The 25126-nt window shown below is 37.3% G+C and overlaps 1 long non-coding RNA gene across 5 annotated transcripts; it reads right to left on the reverse strand.

Moving 5' to 3' along the window:
• Window positions 1-912: 912 nt before the first annotated feature.
• On the reverse strand, window positions 913-16016 carry LOC144283351 (uncharacterized). 5 transcript variants are annotated; one of them, XR_013351875.1, is made up of 4 exons: window positions 15512-16016; window positions 13760-14542; window positions 8719-8941; window positions 913-7607 (listed from the first exon to the last, which is right to left on the reverse strand). It is a non-coding gene; the product is annotated as an uncharacterized LOC144283351 (long non-coding RNA). The 5 variants fall into 5 exon arrangements; XR_013351874.1 differs by having other exon boundaries at window positions 13779-14542; window positions 15512-16015; XR_013351876.1 differs by lacking the exon at window positions 13760-14542 and having other exon boundaries at window positions 15512-15996.
• Between the last annotated feature and the right edge of the window lie 9110 nt (window positions 16017-25126).

Raw genomic sequence — 25126 nt, forward strand, 5'->3', positions numbered from 1 at the left:
TCAAATTTGTGGTCTGTTAACTAGAAAGATGCACTTCAAAAACTGGCTCTGATGTTGAAATTAAAGGTTTTCAAGATTATATGAATTGGCTAGTTGTATGCCCCACCCTTCCAAGAGGTAAAAAAATCCAGGTTGGCCTAGTCCTTAATCTTTGGGATAACATCCTAACCTAAATCACCTAAAAGATCCTCTGTCCAGCCATGAGCACAGAATTCTGCTTCCTGAAGGGATTTCTTTAGACAAGGTTATATAGTCAGAGCATCTCAAAGGGTTGAAAACTTCCTTGAGTCTGCCAAATATACAAGAACTGTTTTCTTGCTTAGCTAGTATCTGTACTTGTGACAGAAGTTGGTTTGAAACTGTTTTCATTACAATCTGGCTGTTGAGGGTGATTTGAGGGGAGTGTGGGTGGGTTTTTTTTTGGGGGGGGGTAGGGGCACTCAGTGTGTAATACTGATCTACCAATGGTTGAACACAAATACATCAGCTTGGTCAGTTCACAACAATTGCTTCACCTACCCCCATTCTATTTTCTACCTTCCTAAACTCCTGAAGTCCATATGTACATTGGATCTCTCGTGTTAATCTTTCATTTTTTCCATCTCTCTTTTTTTTAAAAGTTTATTTGTTCATGGGAGAGGCAGAGACAGACAGAGGAAGAAGCAGGCTCCCTGTGGGGAGCCCAATGTGGGACTCGATCCCAGGACCCAGGGATCATGCCCTGAGCAGACGCTCAATGCTGGGCCACTCAGGTGCCCCTTTTCCATCTTTTTTCTGTGCTGTGTTCTAGCTTATTCCTTCTATTGTCTCAAAATTTTTCTTCAAGTGTGTCTGATCTATACATTACTAAAATTTTTTATGATTGATAGAATAGAGACTCCAAGAGGGCAGAAACTTCTGTGTTCCGTTCACTGCTTTGCTACTAACACTTTATTGTGCTGGCACATTAAAGAGATGCTCACGGTAATTTTTAAACTAAACATGGATACTATGAGGGCAAGACTGAAACGGACATTTTAACTCTTCCTCGTGGAACTCTTCCTCCTCCTTCACATAGTCTTAGGTTCAGAAGCTGCTCTGTGGCTCCCTGGGCTGCCAGGCGGAGCTGGCAGGAAGGGCTGCTTCCCCCTTCCTGAGGCTGCAGAACCTTCCAGGGTCTTGACTGTGCAGAGGTCTCAGTGTCAGCTCCCTGAACTGTATCTGGTCACATCTCTTTTCCTGTTCAAGTCCCACAGTCCACTGCTGAGTCTAATAACCAAGTTGATAATCTCCTGGGTCCACGCAGCTTTCAGCTTCTGACTTTACTACTCTGGCTGTTTTCTCTTCATTCTGGCAGCTGAGATTTTTCTTTTGCAGTCAGCCATGTGTATTTATTTGACATCTCTATGAGTTTCGAACTATTGAATGGTAGCAGGAGGAAGACTTATGTTTAGTTCAGTCTGCCATGACACCAAGATTCCTGGAAACTACAGTACATGAGGGGAAAAACACAAACCACCAACTTGTTTAAAGCTACTGTTTTAGAGTTTTCTGTTACACTGTAGTCAAATCATTAACTGATTCTCTGAAAAGCAGATCAAATGAAGAAGACACAAACAGAACTGGGAGAAAATATTTAGTAAAAAGATATGAAAGTAGAAAGTAAGAACAGGGGGAGAAGAAATTGCAAGTGGGAGACTTTGTGGGGTTCCTTCAAAACACACTAACTGGGAAACGATCTGGACAAAACTCTCATAAGTAGTGAAGGTTCATCTACCATAGCCACTGGACTGAAAGGTATCTAATAATCAACCAATTTTATTTGTATTAGTAGTATTGAGAAAAATTCTCTCTACACTTCTACCTTTTATAAGGGAAACACAATCAATAAAGACCTATATGGCTCTAATGTTTTCGGTGTGTGTCTCAAGTTATCAATGATTAACTGTGTCAAGTTTGATGAAGCAGAGACCTGCCTTTTTGTATTCAGAAAATATTAACCTTTAATTATGGGACTTAATTCTTGGCTATACCTTTGCCATTTTATCTTTGTTTGCTCTCTCTACAATATTAGCTTGATGTCAGTAAAATGTCACCATTTAACATTTTAGTTCTGTTTTTCAAATCTAACCAAGAGTACAACTAACTTAAACAACATTTCTAACAGAAAACAATAGCAATTTGAATAAAATAGGTTGGCTTTTCTCAAATTTAAAGGGTACAGTATCAATTGAAACTAACTCCAGGACAGAAAACTTGTTAGTTGGCTCTAGTTCTGCTATACCATTCCAAGAAGACTGGGCTCAGGGTCCACCACCTTTCATCTCCCTGCTCCTACAGAAAAAGTTTCTCCACCAAACCTCCCCCTTCCCACTAGGTCTGTGTCCCCATTCCCTCCCCCAAAAAAGAAACTAACTTCTGGAACTATTTGAGTGTCTTCCGTTAAGCAAGCAAGGTGCTAGTACTATGTATTATCTCATGTTTACCATCCTAACAACTTTAGAAAAGGGTTGTTCTCCAGTCTACCCAAAGCACAATCTCCAACCCTTCTTATGCCTTAGTCTATTTTTCCTATTGTTACAACGTGCAACATGAAATAAATGTGCTTACTTTATAGAGAGAAAATGTGATCACTGTCAGATTACAAAAAATACAGTGCTGTAACATGAACTTGGAGGCTCTGATTCCAGGATCAATACTCTTTTCTACTACCATGATGATGCATTATACAATTTCTCATCATAGTACTTTAATTCATCTAAAGGACAGTCTTCTCCACCCAGCAGTTACTTTCTTTATTTCCCTATTATAAGGAAAACACTGTGAAGAAGTAAAAAAATCCTTCAGAATGCAACGGCAATTAAAAGTTGTTAAAAAAAAAAAAAAAAAAAAAAGCTGTTAAAAAGAAGGGATGGGGGTAAGACCATGACAGATTTCTGACAGCATTTCTACTCGTCACCTGTGCTCCAGACTATCATCCGTTAAGTGGGGAGGGGATTCTATTTAAAAACAAGAATAAAATTTTATTCTTTCAACAAAATGTATGATGTCAGACACTAAACTTATGTAGATGAATAAACCTGTTTCTGTCCTCAAGGGGCTCATAATCTAGGAGGAAAAGATATATAGATAAATTAGAGATAAATTTAGCACTTAATAACAGGGTTAAATTAGCATTCAGTACAAGACACATTTATGGCACAATGACAAGACCAATTTTACCTAAAAGGTCCAAGGTCTAGATCCTGTTAATAAGACTTGACACCTGGATTGAGTTTTGAAGAATGAGATATTTCCTGAGTGTTTAATATGTGCAGATAGTGTGCTAAGTGGTTTATCTGGCTTATCTAATTAAATGCTCATTACAATTTAGGAGATAGGGGACTCCAGTTTACAAGCGAGTCCAGGTAGTTTAACCTGGAAATCACTCTGCTACATATTGTGCTCTACTGATACACACAAACACACAGTAAAATAGACCACTGGATGCAGTCACATTGGTAAAGAGACTTATAAGACTATAATGTTCTCATTTATATACAAGGATATGAAGTCAGAATGCTTCAGGAATTAGCCAAAGGTCACACAGTGTAAAGATATATCCTTCATTCTCTCAAAAGCCTGACTGGTGTATGAATACTTATTTCTGAAAATCTCTTCTCTTCCTACTTCCCTTTAGCTCCTTCAAACACTCCATGGCACTGAGAGCTGTCTCAATCACTTGCCAGAGGGTCAAGTTCTTAAATGAGTACAGCACAAGGGCACATGATTTAATAGGTTTAGCCTGTATTTAAAAGAAGATATTTACTATAAATATCAATGTTTTATAAGCAATGATCTGAAAACACTGACAAGTAAAACAGGTTTGCCAACTTTTATGAACACTGCTTCTTACAAAACTCAACCTATTCTGTATACAAATAAATATAAGGCATGGATTCAAATCCCAGGATATGCAACATGACTTTAGAAAAGGCTTGTACTCTGGTCTACCCAGAGCACTATCGCTAATCCTTGACGTTATACATCCTTGTCTGGCATGGCCACACTGAGTTTGCCTAGCACTCTGATGAGTTTTTTTTCTAATGTCGGTACCTTTGTGAGTCTTCTACCTCCCTTGTTTGAGCTGCCTAATCATTTTTTATATATAACCAAACAGTACAAAATATTTATCTTGTTTGTTCTTTTTGAAGCTAAAAATCTGCCTGTGTGAAAATAAAGTTTAAACGACTTCCTTTGGTTCATAATAAAAACCATATCATTCTCATCATACATGCAGTTTTAAAAACATATTTTATGTGAAAGGTTCAAGGTATATACTATTAGGACTGGCTAGGACTCTAATGTAGGTAGCAATGCTCAGGCTAAGTGTGCAACTATAATCTCTTGTTCTGGTTTAGGGTTGACATACAAATAGAATGCTTATACAATTTTCTTGGTATCAGTATTTATTTTCCATCTTAAAGTAAAGGCCCCATTATAAATCCTATTGATTCCAGAACCATAACAACATGAAAATTGACAGGAATAAAAAAAAATCAGCAAACTTATCAATAAGTACAAATGTGAACATTTATTTCGCAGCATAGCATACATTGGTCTGAGAAGGTATGAAAATCAGAATCACACATCATTCACACACTTTTAAACGATTACAGATGTTCCATTCTAGACTGCCTGTATATTTGAGGGTAGACCTGGGTCCACATATATATTGTCTTTGCCTCCATAAATGACTCAGAACCACATCCTGAACCTGAGCCACTGCACCACCTCTGCACTCAGGAGAGTCCATCACTTTAACTGCTCTGTGATACAAGCAACTTAACTTTTCTGAGTCCCAGTTTTCTCAACTGTAAAATGCACTAAATAACAGTTACATTGAAAGGCTGCCACAAGGCTGAGATGAGAGCATATATAAAAGTATCTAGATAAGTATCAGTACCACAATAGGTGTTTCACATACACTGTGGTATTTATGAATACTCAGAGAGTAATAATGAAAGACATATTTAAATTCAGTGACAAATTCAGAACACCCAAGGACTACAGTTTGTTGGTGCAAAGATGAAAAACTGATACTTTATTTTAAATGTTTTATAATTTAAAAAATTTGTCTACATAAATATCTAAGAGATCTTTATAAAATTTGAAATGAGCAAGTATGTGATCTGTTCCTCAAAGTCTTTTTTCCTTCTTCCTCAGCACATAAAATACCAGTGTTGTAGAATCAATGGCATTTCTTAGCTTTGATGAGAAACCTAATTTTAAAAGATTAAGATGTAACATATTTAGAATAATGTATGTTTAATACTGAAGGTGGAAAAGGCCTTTCTAAAGAAAAACAAAACTTAGAAGCCGCAAAATATTACATAACACTTTTAAATAAGTTAAAAAACATGACAGATAAGGAGGAAATATTTGCAACACATATAACATAGAAAGAAAAAAATATCCAAAGTACAAAGAGTCTCTACAAAGCAGTAAGAACAAATTAGCAAAAAAAAAGAAATATGGGCAAAGGGTATGAACAGGTGATCCAAGAGACAGAAAGAAGGGAGGAAGGGGAAGGGAGGAATGGAGAAAGAGAGAGAGAAGCCAATAAAGATATGGAAAGATGTTAACTTCTCCTTTAGACATGGGAATGCAAATATGAGGTACTACTTTGCAACTCTCTGATCAGCAAAACTGAACAAGATTGATGGCGCTCTGGCAAGGATGTGAGAAAACAGGCACTCTCTTCTGCTAATGAAAGTATAAACTGGCACAGACTCTTTGAGATTAAGTTAGCAGGATCTGTAAGCATTTTAAATAGACGTCTTCCTTGACAGAGCAATTATACCTTTACAAGTTGTCCTGTAGAAACAGTTACACTAGGCATCAAAATACTGGAATTTTGCAGGACTGTTTACAATAGTGAAATATTGGAGCAACATATAGGTAGATCTACCAATGGGGAAGTAAACATGTATGGCACATTTGCATATGAAACTAAAAACTAGTGATGCAAAGATATGAAAAGTTCTTTAAAACATTAAGTACATACTATACATAGTGTGATTGCATGACAGAATTCCCACCCATGCCAGTAGGGTGTAGGTCTGTGAAAACACGAAAATAATTTGGAAGGGTTGTACTGCTCACAATTTTTAGAGTGTAACCAAGAGAAAGATATGTCATGTGAATGTGGAGAAAGCAAAGAGGTACCTGCACATTTTACTGTAAATATTACAGAACAAATGGCCAAAAAGTTATCTGAAAAAAAAAATTGCCAATACCCAGTCTCCAAACTCTATTTCTCATCCATACTGATAGCTTCACTTAAAAGTAATGTAGTATTTTGGCAAATATGGACTCTGTGCTACTGACTAAACACTGATACTTTTAAGCAAATGACTGTTACATATAAATTGAATACATAAAACAATTTTCACAGATAAGCTATAGAATAAGGAAGATTTAGAGGGTCAAAATGAAGGCAAATGTATACCTTTAGGGACCTTTTATACTTTTTCAAAGAAACCTTACGAAGACTCCACCTCCACCTCCATCTCCCTCCTCCCCAACCCAGGGAATTTGGACTCCTAAAAAATTTGCATGGAGAACAAGCAGCAAAGGAACCTTCTCAAACTACTTTTAAAAAACAAAATCAACAGCTTAAACTCTGTCTTTAAATATTTTTACACAGTAGGACAAATACTGAACATAGCTTAATAGTCTTTAAAGAATCACTTTGAAATAAGCAAGGAAAAGGTCAGAACTTTTAAGCCAGTTATAATTACATCTGGTTAGTCCCAAGACAGACAGTTAAGTAGTTGAACAGGTTCTACAGCTAAGATTTTGATTCATGGAACACTTTTACTTAGCCTCATAGGAATAACATGTATTAAATTATAAAAATGCCCTTGGGACTGGTTCTTTTCCATAAAATTAAAGGAAGTTAAGGCCAATATAAAAAAGTAATCCTAATTTATATACATATAAAAATCCTAAATGTGAAACTGCTCTGGTTTCATAATGTACTGGCAGTTTTATGAAGAATTAGAAGTTATTAAAGAAAATACCCTACATTTCATTTTAATCCAGAATTTGATATTAGCATATTTCTAGCTTAAAAAAAACCTCAATATGCTGCAACAATAAAGAAATCATATAGTTGCTTATAATTCTGCATAAGATTTTGCACTGAATAACACTTTGACCTTTATCAAAAAGCAGAATTACTGTTCAAAAAAAACCTGAAGCAGAACTAAAAGGAAAGCTCTCATATATCACAGATTCTGCATTTTAATGGACTTTGATTACTGAAGTTGATAGGAGATATTGGCTTGGAACCCTACATTTCTAATACTGGGAATCAATGAGATAGGAAAAGATATAATGAAAGAAAAGTTAAATAATTTATGCCAAATGCTTAGCAAATAACTATGTGATGTATCAAATATTCACACCTGATAGAAAATAGTTTATTTATTTATTTCGCGCATGTCAGTGTTATTTATAGAGTGCATGTCAGCGCTCAAGCAAGCAAGCAGGAAGGAGGGGCAGAGGGAAGAGAAGAGAGAATCTTAAGCAGGCTCCACAACCAGTCCACCACAGGCTTTATCTCACAACCCTGAGATCACGACCTGAGCAGAAATCAAGAATCAGATGCTTAATCAACTGAGTTACCCAGATGCCCTGAAAATAGTTCAATTTTAGATCATATCCATTCAAATTTACCAAAGACATTGAACTTTATCTTATATTCTCTACCAATCAATTAAATAATAAATCGCAACTGGTAAGTAAGGGAGGAATTTTAAACATTTACCCAGATCTCTAACATTTAATACTTAAAAGCATGGATTCACCAGAAAAGAAATTTTACATTTCCAATAAATACATAGTTTGTAAAGAAATCAAAGCATGTGTTTTCCTACAAGGGTGGGGACAGCTCAGTGTAACTTATAATGTACTGATTAAAACCAGATAAATACTCAAGTCTTAGCTGTAACTCATGTTTCACATAGAGCTTTTTCTAAGTGACAAAGTGGGGCACAGCTGACAGTCCCTATGAGCAAAGACCCTATTACAGCACCAGGAAGATACGTGATATACACATATAAACACATGATCATTAAACAAAAGAAAACAAAACCAATGAATTAAATAAAAAACATAGACTAATCCACAGGATGTACTAAGTATTTTTTTAATATCTGAGACTATAAAAGAAAAATTCTACTAATTTATTCACTGAGGTTCAAAGATGAAGTGATGGGGAACTCCCAAATATATCTAATTTCAAAATCACATTTTACTTTTTTAAAAAGATTTTATTTATTCATGAGAGACAGAGAGAGAGAGAGAGAGAGAGAGAAAGAGAGAGAGAGAGAGAGAGAAGCAGAGAGGCAGGCAGAGGTAGAAGCAGGCTCCATGCAGGGAGCCTGACGTGGGACTCGATCCCAGGACCCCAGGATCACATCCTGGGCCAAAGGTGGCACTAAACTGCTGAGCCATGCGGGCTGCCCTAAAACTACCTTTAGATAATACTTCTACAATGCATTGCGAGGTTCTTCCTGCCTGAAGTATTATAAATTATAAAATAATTTAAGCATTTGATGAGTTTCAAAGGGATATGTAGCACTCACTGAAATATGTTTTGAGTCCAAGCACATAATAAAACAGCTCTCAGTAACAAATAATGAAAAATTACTGTTACTGAACAAATAAAATATAATTAGACAAAGCACTCACCTTTTTAAGAACAAGTCTCCATGTCTTAATTTCACATTTTTACTTAATTGTGAACTTCTCATAACAGGTAGAAGCATCAAATGTGAATTCTAATTCAGGATTTAGACATAGACAGGGTTTAGAGACACTGGCCAAGCTGTTAGAATAATGTGTGTTTCTTAAGCAATTTTGGTTTTGTGGTTGTTGTTTATTTTGTTTTCTCAGCTCACCAAAAAATGAAAAGCTGGAATTGAAAAGCAAAGCTTTAGAAAATCTTAAATATTTTCAATAGAAGCATGAAACATGAAACAATCATTTAAACCAACCAAAACATAGTTACAACTAATTATTAGGTATTAGCTTATCTTTAAATTATTTGAGATGTAGAGCATAATCATACTCTGGGAAAAAATAATAGATAACAAACACGTTTTTAAAAATAGTAATAGCTACCATTTATCAAGAACTTAGTAAGTACCATGAACTGTTCTAACACTTTCACTGGTATTAACTCTTTCAGTCTCATAAGAATCCCATTAGCCAGGTTCTGTCTTAATTAAGCAGACAGAGGCAAGTGAGGAACAGGGAGAGTCTTAACTCCCCCACAGCAACACAACTGGTCAGTGGCAGTCCCAGAATAGGAGTGTAAGAAGCTGGCCTTCAAAACTCTTTACCACTAAATTATAGTGTTGTCAAAGATGCAAATCATTTCTATTAAACCAGAAAGGTAGTGTCATCTTTACTGGTAAAATAAAAATGAGTTATGTCTAATTAGACATAACAGCAATTACTGATTGAACACCTAAAATGTGCTATGTACTATTATCGGGTATTGTAGCTAGCATTAATAACAGCTAACATCTTAGCAATTACTGAGTGCTTAATGTGACAGCCACTGTCCTAATGAGCCACTTTACATCCGTCATCTAGATCAATCCTTTAAACAGTCCTTTAAAGCAGATACCGTACCTATTTTGCAGATGAGAAAAGCACTGAGGTGTGAAACAGTGCCTTTCCCTCCTCCAAATCGTATAACAAATTCAATGGTAGAACCCAGATGGCTACAAATGACTTTGACGTCAAAGCCCATGTTTGTTAAAGCACACTGCAATGCTTAGAGATCTGACCCCAGCTACCACATAAGGACATTTCTTTTTTGTCCTAATACCTAAAGTCTTACCTCATGTTCGAGACATAATAACACATAAAAAGATAGGACAGTAATTTAAATTTAAGTAATTACATTAAAAAAATCAAGCCTCTGTGTATCACTCTTGCCAAGTCCTACACCGATGTTAATGGTTGATATTCCAAGTCAGCTGAAGTAAACATCCACCTCCCAGCCAATCCATGTACTACAGCTGAGTGTAGGATGTTTACATGAACTGCAACTTGGCTTCAATCAGGACTTACAAAACCCTTTACTGTGTTGATATTGGTCCTTTACCTGACAGTGAAATTTATAGTGAAGTACATATGATGACTTACATTTTTTAAAAAGATACTCTTGTAGAATCTGTTGGAAAAAGAATTGGTACTGTGATCCACAGAAATGAGGAAAGAGTCAGGAGGTATTTTGAGATGAAGTTTAGAATCCAAGGGAAAAGGCAGAAGTGATATTCTTTTCACTGAAATAATTTATGGCAATATATGCAGACATCCTGTAAATGTTCCAGATCTAAATGTGGATGATTTTACAGCCTCTCATCTTTCTAGATCCCTCTCTTCAAAACAAGTGAACTTGCATTTATAGGAGCCCGTTTGGTGGCCAGTATGATGCATTAATCACCCATTCTTGCCCATTAAGAAGATTCCCATTTGGGGTAAAAGACAAAATGAATAAAACACCTCTGAGGAGCTCAAAGCTTAGCTGTGGCCTTTCTTGTCCTCATTTTTCATTTCTCTTCCCCTCCCCGGCCTCTCTGCATCTCCCCCACATTCATAATTCAGACAATTTCACTGCAGGAACATCTTTGCCACATTCTCTGAACACTTTCTACCTTGCACTGTCCTAAGTATTGTTAAGTTACCCCACAGAAATTCCTTTTCCTCCTCTCTGTATTCCTCTGATTAAACTAGTATTACCACAAATAACTCTACTAAGAATTAAAAGCGGCCTCATCAGTACACTTGCATTAAAGAAGAGGAAATCCTCAAATTTGGAAGTAAAATTAAATATAAGAACCATTGCCGGCAAACTAAAAATCTTTGGAATTTTACAGGCATCTGAGGATCTTCTGGAACCTCCTAAGTTTCTACCTGGCCTGGCCTCTTGTCCCCTTCAGGCTACTTTTCCTGAAGTAATCTTCCTGAAGATTTAACACACACACACACACACACACGCACACACACACCCTTTATTTTGTTCCCTCTAAGAGTATTGCTTTTGTTTCAACTACTCTTACTGCAACAATATTTTTTCCTCTGCTTTTCTTTGCAAGTGTATTCAAACAGGGTTTTTTGGGCTAGACAATTAATAGGATACATTCTCTGGAGGAAAAAGGGCCTCAGGTTTCTTTTTTTTTTTTTTTTGGCCTCAGGTTTCTAACAAACCTTTTTAGAATCAAACTTTTGGATTACTACATATTTTTAAGTTGGAGATTTAATGTTTTTTTTTTTTTTTCTTTTTTCCTTCAGTCACTGAATAGGCAAATACCAAACAGGGAAAAGAATGTAAGATAAGCCCCTGGTTCTGAAAGCATGGACCCAGAACAGAGGCATCAGCAAAACCAAGGAATTTAGGGGGGAAATGCAGATTCTCAAGCCCCACCCCAGACCTAAGGCAGAAACTCTTGTAAGGCCCAGCAATCTGTGCTTCAATTAATAAGCCCTCCAAGTAATTCTGATACAGACTAATATTTGAAAACGAGTAGACTAATTGTTTTACCAAATATGTTAGAAAGTCAAAGCAAAGACAGCAGCAAACGTCAAATTATTTGGAAGTCTGTAATATGCTACAGATAAGAAAAAGCCAAAGTCAAAACATGTATCATATGTCCACACATAATTAATCAAACTTGGGAAACCATGACAGAGTATTTGAAACAGCATTGTTTCAAATTACAATTTCAATTGTTTTAATTAAATTAACAATTTAATTAATTAATTTAACAATTTCAAACTGTTTTAATTAAAAAGTAATTAAGCTCAGACTGATATTCAAACTTAAAAGCACAACAAAAAAAGTCCTGACTACCTGCAGCATATAGAAACACATTCATTTAATGAATGAAGTTTTAATCAGAGGAGTGAAAAGGAACTGAAGTTGGGAAGTGCTACATGTAATGAGGAAGACGTGGGAATTCAAGTTTACCACACTTCTGGGTCACCCCAACCCTCTGAACTTGAGGTGGAAGGGACTCAGGTATTGAGACCAAGGAGGACCCATCCAACATGTGATGTTAACCGAGAATATCTGTACACAATATGTAACTGGAAATGAACTTGACACAATTCAGTAGCTGTTTGCTTAAGAAAGTAATCCCTAACTAATCTCAAACTATTAAGGAAAAAAACCTTGCCATTTTCAGAATGGTGTTCAGTAACTAAAAATGTTTTGCTTTTGATATTATTTTGATTAAAAAAAAACAAAACTTAAGTTTCTGAGCTTTCTAAGGCCTGTCAATAAAGACCACACACACTTCTCCCTAAAAGCGAAATCAAAAGCTAGGGAAACAAGTTGTTACAGGTTTACCAGAAAATACTGACAATTTAATATTTTAAGGTATTTGTTTTAAATAATCATTTGCTAAATTTTCAGGCCAATGGGAATCTGTGGTTCTTCAAAATTAAAACACGAGGAAGTCATCTGCAAATGACTAAAAAGGCTGTACTCAAGTACAATGAAGCAAGGGCATCCAGAATTAAAGCTGACACGGTCTCCAATCCACCTCATTAGGGCAGAATAATATAGAACAAGTGTTACATAACACTGATTGTACCATTAATCCTGCAGCATATCAAGGGATAACTGGACTGGCTCGGCAGAGTATAACAACTCTGTCCCTCCTTTAGCCTGGATTTGGGCTATCATTTTGAAAAACCTTTCAAATTCAACTGTGCAAATTATTAAACTAGGCAGTTTCGATCCACTTTACTGAATTTTAAAGCAATAACAAACTTTTTCATAGGAAATAAACAATGTCACCTGGTTTAACAAAATAATCCTATAACCAGAGAACTCTTCTGCCTGGACCAGGGAGCAGTTCTAGGGCTCTCAGACATAGCTCAATCCATTTGCAGCTATCTGGAATCTAAAGCTCCCGGTGCGCTAAAACAGAGAGTCATGGAATATGCAATAAATCTGCTTCATTAAGAGTTCAGAAGGGATGCCTGATGCATGCTAATCGTCAAGCTTGGAAATTATACTTACAAGTTGCCAAGCTACTTGCATCTGAAGCAACAAACCACCCTCCCTCCCTCTCTCCCTCCCCCCCTCCCCTTCTGACCAAAGAAGTCTTGTAAACCACCATTGTAACAAAGGAGCCTTTAAAAATAAATGCTGTAGTGTGGATACACCTGGAATAGCTATATTATGACCCAAGCTGTCATTTGCTCATTTGGATTGAGAATAAAAGGAAATAGTAGATAGTGCTGCAATAACATAAAATTCTAATTAGAATCTTATACATGCATTTTTAATGTGGGAGCACAGAATTATAAATATAGAATGTCCCTGCCCTCAGAAAGCTTGTCATGCAATAAAAAACTATACACACACACACACACACACACGTTTAGAATTAGATTAGCAAGAATTTTATCTTTTGGTTTAATTATGTACTGAACCTAACACAGTATGATGTCTAGCAGTTTAATAATAATAAATCATAAAAATGCCAGTGCTTTATTGAAGAGAAAAATTTCAATAAAACAAATGTTTCCCAGTGTCTAAAACACAAGAATAAGAAAACGAATATTAAAACCCAGAACAGCAGCTGCTATAAAATTATACACGATCAATTAGTCCACATCGAATGCTGAGAAAAGTCCTGTATTATTCACTTCCATGGGGAAACCCCAAAGAATAGGTACAGTACACCTGCTCACAAGGCGTCCATACCCTGGGAAGATACACTCACTGAAGGGAACTGAGCAGACCCACTGATAAGCGCTTTGCACAGGCGCAGATGGCCAAGTTCTGACAGGCACTATGACGTCACTCAGGGCGAGGCAGGTGGGCAACTGGGGGTGGGGGGGTGCGAGGACAGAGACAAGGTTCACACACATACCTTTTCGCTACAGAGAAACTGAAATGTTTAGGTTTATGTTGCTGGGTTGAGGTTGTGGCAAACCTGCTTGCAGAGCTTCGAAGGCATTTTTAGGAGGAAATGGGTCTTCTGAACTGCGGGGAAGCTAAACTCCCGCCTACTTGGAGAGGCCATAAGGAATGAAAGCTTGCTGCCAGGGCAGAGAAAAGCTGGATCCCCTGGCAGGCACCGAGTTCTTGACTCACTTCTCTCAGGCCCAGCAGCAGCAGCAGCACCAGCAGCAGCAGCAGCAGCAGCAGCAGCACCAGCAGCAGCAGCAGCACCAGCCGGCCCCGCGCGGGGACCTGACCTGGATGTTCCCGGGCTTCCCAGCAGCCCGCAGCCCGCAGGCCCCCCAAGCCCACCTCTTAGGTGCTGTCAGACCAAGTGCAGACCAAGTGCCGTCTGTGAACAGCCGGTAGCAGCAAACATCTGACTGAAAGCTTTGCTGTCTTCCAGCTTCCAGTCGGGGATGTTTACAACCACAGGCTTTCTCAACCACATGTGAGCAGAGGGCACAGACGTGCGTGCAGCCTGTCACCTTCTTTATCGAACGATTTACAGGCTCTTTAGTGCTGAATGAGGTCTGTGACGTTCTGGGACAAAAATAATAAAGTTAATGTTATTAATTACTTAGCAAGAGAATATGCAGTTCATCAGCTGCAATTCTTCCTAAACAGACTAATCAATAAAGCAGATACACATTATACATTTAACTTGGTAAATATGCAAAATAAAGATACCACCCAATTATTCCACATGGAGATATTTTTCTACATAATATATGCAAAAATGTGTTTTTCTCTCCCTAAACGTAGAGTTTCAAAATTGGTAAGAAGCAACACTAGGGTGACAACTCTAATCATCAGAGTGACCATATATCCACCCAAATCAGTCTCAATTTATGCCTGCTGCCCTCATATTATTATTAAAAGTGACTCCCTTCATTAACAACAGTGTCCTAATTTAGATCGCTAATACTGTGGGGTTTATTGGCAATAGATCTATATTGAGTAAGAGTCTAGTATTTTTACCCCCTATTCCCAGATTTAGGTTAGGGATGTACAGTCCATGGAAATAAACAAAGCAAAGTAGAAAATAAGAGGAATAGACTCATGACCTTGGCTCTGTTTATAAAGCAATACACCAAAACCATTTTGTTTCCCATGCTTATGTGAAAGAGAGAAGGAAGACTAGGCAAAACAGTAAATCTACACCCCATCGAAACCAAGACTTGCTTTATTCTAAAGCATGTAAAATTATCACTTCCTAAAAAATACTAAAACAATCAGAGTCTACAATGAAGTCACAGTGATTCCCAAGAAATGAACATACATCCATCTATAAGCATGTGTACATACACACACACCCCCTATAGGATATTGAATTACTGAAAATATTAATATATACAAATACATGAATTTTCTACTATCATCTTTTTTGGAATATGGATTTTTCTGGAGTAAGAGATTTCACAGTCACTGATATTTACCCTGTGATGATATTTAAAGGTTGCTCTGTAATAGTTTTTGTTTGTTTGTTTAAATGTTATAAATAACTCTTACCCATTACAGTATATAGAAATGAGGAAAGTGCACGTGGTCTCTATGGATACAAGATGACCTTCATTGTTTCTGAAGACAAATACTTAAAAAAAAAAAAAAATCCAGTGACTATTTACAACAAAGACGATTCAAGCTGTTCAACAATTGAAAATTCACAGATTTAAATTAGAAAAAAAGTTATTTCATGCCTAGGTAGGCACAGGATACTTGACTAATTAGGATGCTGCACATTAAGTTGCAATGAACCAGTTATTACCAACTCTCTCCTTCAATTTCCCTCTCTGTTCTCCATTTAATCTTTTTAGAGGTTGATCACCAGACACTTTTATCAGAGCTACTATATTTAACTCATATACATAATACATAGAAACTTTTCTTCAGGGTTATGAGGTCATTCTGTCAAATGTCATATATCTGTTTAGGATGTATTCTTGAAGGCAGCTGAAAATTAAACATACAGAAGTTGGATAACTATGTTATAAGAAAATCAATTACAAAGTACATTTTAGACACCATCTTTACTTAAAACATAAAATCTGTATTTCATAAATATTCTTTAGTTTTGTTCTTTTATTCATAATCAAACACATAGTGGGGCAACAAGCAGTTAAGTGTCCCACTCTTGGTTTCAGCTCCGGTCCTGATCTCAGGGTCATGAAATCAAGCCCTGCATTGAGGGCTCCAGTTCAGCAGGAGTCTCCTTGAGAATCACTCTCCCTCTCCCTCCGTCCCTTCCCTAACTCGTGCTTTCTCTCCCCCTCTCTCAAATAAATCGTAAAAACAAAAAACACAATGTAGTGGCTAAAGGTTTACCATTTTTGACTTAATGATTTTCATCTTTGCCACAAAAGTATTTTCAAGTATTTGAGTCACCTTTCTTACTTTTATTTGCAAATAGTTATAAAAATGGACAAAATATACATTACATATAAACAAGTTATTTTAACCTTCAGAAGTTATCCATTTATATCTAATTTTAAATATTGCTTTCAAAAGTAGGAAATTGGGGCACCTAGGTGGCTCAGTCGGTTAAATGTCTGTCGTCAGCTCAAGTCATGATCCGGGAGTCCTGGGACTGAGCCCCAGATTGGGCTCCCCGCTCAGTTGGGGAGTCTGCTTGTCCCTCTGCCTCCACCCACCAACCTTTCGTGCTCTCTCAAAATCTTTTATAAAAAAGTAGGAAATCTACTTAATGCTATACTTCAGAGAAGAATCCTCTTCTAAAGACAAGAGGTATAAATGACTCTCCTACTAACTCATCATTCACAAAGTCGGCTAACATCGTTTCCTTGAAGAGATCATATTTGTTCAATCAAATCCTTACACTTCCACTGACACACTAGCTCTATGACCTTGAGTAAGTCACAACTACTCACCATCAGTTTCCTAATCTGTAAAATAACAAAACCCTATAAAGGAATTAAAAATAACCCTGAGTGGTTGTGAATATTAAGTAAATAAAGTTATATGAATATAAAAGCATATCTGAAATAATAAAGCACTACATGACATTAACAGTGTTTACAGGTTTGTACCCATACTTTCTTGAAAACCTTCCCCCCCCCAAAAGCAAAAGTCTGCATCTGAAAGACCTGACAACTGTGAGGGTGACCATTTTTGTGAATACAGACTTCTACAGAATTTTACTTGACATGGCAATTAATAATTCGGGCAAAATAAACAAAAACAAACCACTAACTTCATTCGCACCAAACAGCCTAACTGGACCCATTGACAAGTGATGATATACTGACAATAATATTAGAAACACTATTCTTTGTTTTTACTTTTCAGTTAAGAAAATCTTGTCTAAAATGTTAACTTAAATAGCATTTTAAGAATTACTGTGAATTAAGTAATAACCAAACTTACACTTACCTGCTCAAATGCAAAAAAATTTTTAGTCTTTCAAATAGTTGCATTAGTTAGAAAGACTAATGCATTAGTTGCATTAAAGACTCAAAAGATCTTCTTTTTCATTGGCAAGTAGTATCAAAAATTCCTGTGAAACGTGAACAGGTTTCAAAGCAATTAGAATGTTCTGACATCAAGTTCGTATCAATGTGCATCTGCAAATTAAAAATCACTTGCAGATGAACCTACAAGGTTAGACTGCTCACTCTGTAGGTAAGTTGAAGGTCATTAAGTGGGCATATCAGCCACAAGTGTACCAAATGTATCCAACATATGTGAAGACAGATTTGAGACTTCTGCAGGGAGCTGGGAAGCCCTGACTAGTCTCTAGTGGTTCCCACACCCATTTCTGACTACTGGCACCACCTCTGGCTATGCCAGCTCTTCAGGTAAGGGAACACAAATTCTCCAGCAGCTCCATGAGCCCCTCACCCACAACCGGGCTGCTAAGGCAGATCTGCAGGGTGCAATACATCTTGCCTGTACTCAGCGTATCACGGATCATTAAGCAGAGACCTCACACTCCAATTACTCTTAGTGGAACCCTGGATGAGCCGGGTTACACCTGGCCATTACAAAGGTGGAAAACAGCCACCAGTACTTCTCAACCAACTAGTAATCTGTTACAGTCACACCTAAGGATCTATGGAATGAATAGCTGTTTCAGGCACTGATCTAGGAGTGGCAGCAGAGTGGTGAATGAAGCTGGTAGAAATGACCATCTAAAGGAAGCTACAGGCTGGATGAGGTGATGAAAGGAATTTAGAAAAACGATCATTTTTAAGACAAAAAAACAAGACTGGATCCCTGTTTCAAGATCATACTGCTAGTGACAGAGATGAAGACCTGAAGGGTGGAGACGGGGAAATGGTAAGGCTAAGGGACTGATGGGAAGGCTGTTGCAGCAGTCAGACCACGAAGACCTGCTTCATGAGGAGGAGAAAGATTTTTTTTAAAAAAAGGCACAGGGGATCCCTGGGTGGCTCAGTGGTTTAGCGCCTGCCTTTGGCCCGGGGCATGATCCTGGAGCCCCGGGATGGAGTCCCACATCGGGCTCCCTGCATGGAGCAGGTTTTTCTCTCTGCCTGTGTCTCTGCCTCTCTCTCTGTGTGTCTCTAATGAATAAATAAATAAAATCTTTAAAAAAATAAAATAAAATAAAAATAAATTTAAAAAAGCACAGATAAAAAATTTACTTAGAGGTAGAAATCTGAAATCTTCATGGTTTATCATCTGTATAGCAGGTGTTAACAGTTTGTTGATAAATCCTGACGGGTTTTGTTTTTTATTTTTTAATCTCTGGCTAAATCTCTGACATTTGTTACCATATAATGTTCTTTTTTCTTAAAAGCAGAGGGAAGGATACATTCTAGGGAAAGATCCTAGTTGCCAAGATTCTAGTTCATTTATGTTTTATTCTAGTTTTATAAAGGCTAGCACCTGAGTTGTTGGCTGTATCTTTTGAGATGGGGAATTTTAGGTAGTAAAGAAAAGGCATTAAAAATAAAGAGGGGGAAACCAACTGTCAGTTATTTCGTGGAAGGAGGCAGTACATGGGAGACAGAAAAATTAAAAATTCAAGTCACAGCCAGTGAGATATTTGAGGAGAAAAAGTATGAGCATGGACTTAACAATTTCCTTAAAGTTTCAAAAGAAAGTGTGACAAAGTAGCCTGAGGATGGAATGAATAAACAGTAATAGAATTAAGATCATCCAAATTATATTCCCAACAAACTCCCCACACAGGAAACCATACATGCTCAAGACTGGCAAGCAAAGTTGGAGACACCCCTCTGATGTAAGGAATTGAAAAGGGGTACTCAAACAGCAGGTAAGAAATGTGTGTGAAAAGAAGGGAAGGTGGCAATCAGGATGTCACTGTGGAAATTTGCATAATTTATAATAAGAAAAATAAAAACTTTGGCAACCAAAATACTGTCATTCCTAGTTCAGAAAAAAACAAGTACTTTCATACAGCTAGAATGCTAGGAGAAACGTACTCAGCAAGCACTGGCACACACACTTCTCTTAATCTTTTGAAAGGACCAGCATACCCAGTATCCAGAGTCTCTCACTGTGAGAAAATGATCACATGCATCCCTAATACCATAATTCTGTTAATGTTCAGAACTCCACCCACAGAGCCTTCACCCTTAAAAAATTTTTTTTGAATCCTCTTCTGATAGTCTACTCTTAGGAAGGCAGTACTGGTTAATAATTAAGAACGTGAGAGCTTTACAATCAGACAGAACTAGGCCAACATTTAACTTTCTGACTCTGGGAAAATGCCTTTAATTTTCTGTGGCTACTTTCCCATCTGTAAAATGAGAATTGAAAACATCTATCCTGTAGGGTTACTGTGAGACCTGATTGAGATAACATAACATTCACCAAACACAGAGCTTGGTAGCAGGCATGGAGCTAATACGCAATAAATGGAAGGAGAAAAGAAGAGAAAACGATTATTTACCTCCTCTTTCAATTTTGTTCACACAGCTTTCCCCTGTTCAATTCTTTATATTTCCCTTTTTTTGAATCCTGTTTATCCATTAAGGCCTAGTTCAAATGCCAAATTCCCCATGAAAACTTCACCAATAAAAACAACCACTTAAACATATGATAGTCGTGCATCAACAGTAAGTACTGTTAACATGCATCTGGTGCTTGCTGTGTCTGTGGCAGTGTTCTTAGTATGTCACCTGCATTAACTCATCTAATCCTCCTAATGGCCCTGTTAGGTAGGTACTGGTATTATTCTGTTTTGTCAATGAGGAGTATGAGACAGAAAGCAGTCTGCCCAGAAGCACAGAGCAGCTGATGGACAGGACTCTGAACCCTGCAGCCTGGCTCCAGAGCCCATTCTCACTCATGCCACATGCCTCCTCTGTCAACCGAGAAAGATGAGTAATAATTGCAGACACCTTCGGAGAGATGACAGTTTTATATTTAGTACAGCTGGAGATGTTTTCTACACAAGCTAAAATCATTCACGATAGGTAGCTTGTTCACCTTTCACAGAAAATACCTCTATAGTTCAGTTCCTCAATCTACACAAAATAAAGGGGTGGGGAGAAGAGTTATTCACACAAGTCAGTTTTATCATTTTTAGACTGCTAACTTGAGTCCAATTTTTTTGTTCATATGTCTAAAGTTCTACCTCTCTTGCTCATAAGGTCCAGGAGATTACAGGATAGATAATTCTATCCTCATATGACCCAAGAGATAGAGAATGCCTGATCACTGTCAAAACTGGTTGTTTTCTAACATTCTGTGAAAATATAGTCATCAGGAATTGATCCAATATTCTTGACCATGTATGGTATATTTGCAGGTTTTGATTTTACACACACACACAATGTCACAGATATTTCTCACAGATAAAAGATACTAATATTATTCTTCAAACTACAGCAGTCTCAGGGGTATGGAACTCCATCTTACTACCAAACAAACAAACAAATCCCTGCAAATATGCACATTCTTCCTGTAGCAGATAAAAGGTATCTTCCCTTTTTAATCAAAGTTTATAATACAGAATCAAGGACAAGAATAAAATATCCCTACCCACGGGACAGTGTTTGGGTTATATAGAAAATTATAAGCTCTTGAAAGAGAAAGGCTTAAGAGGAAACTACTATTTCTCTTTTAAATTGCGCCAGTGCTATTTTATCTACCTGTTCTCTCAATGCATTTTGGAAGCTTTATTATAAGGTTCAGAATAAGTTACAACATTAACAATGAACTTCACATGCTAGTTCTCTTAGGAATGGCCACACCTCCCCAAAAATATAGTAAAAAGGTAACTGAGTCAAAAGAAACAAACAAACAAAAATTGATGTTTCTATTTCCTTTAAGGATTTTTCAAAATTAAGAATTAATAAAATCGGCATCACTTGAAAGGAGAAATACAAGATCAAGTACTCTTAAATTAATCTCTAAATGGGTTTCTATTTAAAATAAGACATGCTGCTGTCACGGTGGTTTATCCTTGGCCATGGGTATATACTGAGGCCTCAGTGCTCTCAAGTGGCAGAAGCAGAGCTGTCACGACAAGTCTTACTGGTCAGATAGCGCCTAACACATCACCTTCAAATTGGCCCAGGGCTACAGCTAGGAGGCAAAAAAGCACAGGAAAGGCCAAATGGTGGAGGCAACATAGTGTATACTACAAAAGGGGCCAGGTACTCAATCCTGCAGGTAAACAGACTGTGAACTTGTAAATCATTCAACAGGCACACCCATCACTTATACCCACAACACACTCAGCTTGTCTTATAGTAGCATTTAATGTATATGGCAACCATTTGTTTACTTGTCTGTTTCCATACTAAGAGAGGGCCTGTCTGATTCATCTCAATTTCCTCAGTCCAAGGGTAAGTGTAAATAGCACAGGTGTAAAACAAATGAGCAACAGAAAAGATGGCAACAAATGTAAAGCAAACTGATGTCTCAGTCTTTTCCCTGGTTCCACATTTTGCCTCAAGAATTTCTCATCCTGCAGCTGAGAGATAATAAAAAAACCACGCTCATTTTATTTTATATGTTTACATAGTATGACCCATTTAACCCCTCTGGATCTAAATTGCCTCCTCTATGAAAGGACTTAAGACCAAATAATTCTTAAGGTCCGTTCAGCTCAATAATTCCATGATTCTATGTTGAAATCATATATAAAGATCTGTTAATATTTACCAAATGTGTCCATGTGGCCAATTACACTCATACCTGGGACCAAAGTTGTGCTCTTTACAGCTGCTAGTCAACTGCCACATGTACTTATAAAAGAAAAAAAATTCACGAAACGCTATTTTTGAAAATACATACAGGTGCCTAAGAAATCTTTGTAAGATTTAAAAGATTTAAATAGCTTTTGCTTTAGATAACCCAGACATGGCTTTGATAGAATCTGGTTATGATTTTTATATCAGGAAGAATAAGCAGCTTAATGTTTCTTGTGCAACCAGAAATCCAAGTCACGCTAACGTATATAGCTGGCTCAGCTAGGTTCGTATTTCCAAAGGTCCATGGAACATTTCCATCCAACACACATGCCATTTTCTTGCTTAAAACCCTCCAATGGCCTCCCACTGTACTTAGAATAAAATCCAATCTCCTTAACTGTGGCCTGTAAGACGCTACACACACTGCCCTGACTCTCTCCTGTTCTCTGGCAGCATCTCCAATGTGCCAACTCTCTCCCACTTTAGAGGCTGTGCACTCGCTCTTCTCTCTGTGAGATATGCTTCTGTGTAGATCACACAACCTGGTTCCTTCAAATCCTTCTGGAGTCTCTACTGAAACATCCCTCCCTCAAAGAGGGCTCCCCGCCCCAGTAATTCTGTGTCACATCTCTTTGATTTTCTTCATGGCTCTTATCACAACCTGAAATTATTTGGTTTGTTTATTCCTTTACTTGTTTACAGGCCTGCCTCTCCTGTCATAACCTGCCAGGATTGAAGCTTTCAAAGAGCATGAACCTTGCTTATCTTTTTTACTCCTATAATTCTAGAGCTTGGAACAGTATTTTTTTTTTTTGAGAAAGTGACAAAATTATTCTAAATTCATAAAGAAATGCTAATAGTGTGAAACATTTGTTGAATAAAATAATATAGTAATGAAAGCTGTTCTGTTAAAAAGGACTATCACAGGCTCTTTACACAAAGCATCTCATTTAACTTCATGATGACTCCATGAAATGGATAGCCCTCCATTTTATTTTATTTTACTTTTAAAGATTTTATTTATTTATCCATGAGAGACACAGAGAGATGCAGAGAGAGAGGCAGAGACACAGGAAGAGGGAGAAGCAGGCTCCATGCAGGGAGCCTGACGCGGGACCCGATCCCGGGTCTCCGGGATCACGCCCTGGGCCGAAGGCAGCGCCAAACCACTGAGCCACTGGAGCTGCCCAGCCCTTCATTTTAGATGAGAAACTAAAGTCAAAAAAAGTTAAATGACTCGATCACAGAAAGGATGGCATATAGATGATGTCTAAAACATCAACTTGTCTTTTCTCCCAAACTTTCTTTCCTTTTTAAAAGGTATCAGCACCTCCACTCTGCTGATTAACTAGGTTCTAGACTCTTAAATCCATCTACATCTTTAATCTCTGAAATACTTAAGAATGTTTAATCCTATAATACAAAAAAGAAAGATGACTCAAACGAAGTAAGATTCTTAAAATGAAATCGTCATTTCTGTCAGATGACTCCAATAAATAAGAAAAGTGTGAAGTAATGACATTAGGAAGTGTCTAAAATCACTCATATTTTCAGGGTTCCTGGGCAGCTCAGTCAGTGAAGCATCTGACCCTTGATCTCAGCTCAGGTCTTGATCTCAGGGTCCTGAGTTCAAGCCCCACACTGGGCTTCATGCTGGGCATGGAACCCACTTCAAATAATGCATACTTTTAAATGGACACGTCTAAAAAGATGAAAGTAATTCTAACCTAAAATGAAAACACTGCCATTCATCTGTTTAAGAATTGTGAAGACTAAAAAAAAAAAAATTGTGAAGACTATAGTTAAACAAAAATAAACTAGTGAATGAGCAACAATTAGAAACTTCAACTTTAACAGCATATATCCTCTATAATAACATTAAAAAAATAGGACATACTTAGGAACTGTGGTGATTAAATTTTATGTGTCAACTTGGCTAGGTTTTGTGCCCAGCTCTTTGGTCAAACATTAGCCTAGATGTTGCTGTGGAAGTATTATGTAGGCATGATTGACATTTTCAATCAGCTGACATTAAGTAGAGGAGAGTACCCTCCATAATGTGCCTGGGCCACATCCAATCAGTTGAAGGCTTTCAAAACAAAAGAACCCCAGGTTTCATGGGGAAGAAGGAATTGTCTCAAAACAGGAACAGTAATCCTAAGTTTCCAGACTGCTGTCCTAGGCTACACACTTTGGACTCAGGACTGCAACATTAACTCTCTTGCCTAAGGTTCCAGTCTGCTGGCCTGGCCTGTGGATTTCAGACTTGTTAGCTCCCACAATCGTGTGAGTCAATTTCTTAAAATCTCTCACTCTACATACACACACACCCCTACACCTACAATATGATTGGTTCATCCACTACACTCTTCAGTATTTACCCAAGAGAAATGTGGGTATACATTCATCAAAAGACATGTACATAGATGTTCATGGCAGTTCTATTTGTAAAAATAAAAAATTAGAAATAACCCAATCGTTGATCAAGAGGCAAATGGACAAACTATAATATCCAAACAACGGAATTCTATTTAGCAATAAAAAAGGAATAAGCAAACTACCAATACATGCTACAATATGGATAAATCTCAAAATAATCACGCTGCGGAAAGAAGCTAGACCCAAAAAGAGTATGAACTTTATTCTAAGACATGCCAACTAATGTAAGTAAAGGAAAACAAATAGTGGTTGCCTGGGGAATAATGAGAGGCATTACCAAGACTTCTGGGGGTGATGGATATGTTCAGGATCTTGACTGTGGTGATGGTTTTATGGACATACATACATACATGTCAAAGCTTATTAGACTGTACACTTTGAACATGTGCGATTTACTGTGTAACATTTATATCTCAATAAAGTTGTTTTAAAAAGATATAAATTTGTTAGAAGTGTTAAGGATAATTTTAAAGACTTAAAGAATAACAAAAGCTGACTTTCTTACTTGGGATCAATTGTCTACAGATAACCTAAAAGACTG

Source organism: Canis aureus, chromosome 14 (assembly GCF_053574225.1).
Source record: "Canis aureus isolate CA01 chromosome 14, VMU_Caureus_v.1.0, whole genome shotgun sequence".
Lineage (NCBI taxonomy): Eukaryota > Metazoa > Chordata > Mammalia > Carnivora > Canidae > Canis > Canis aureus.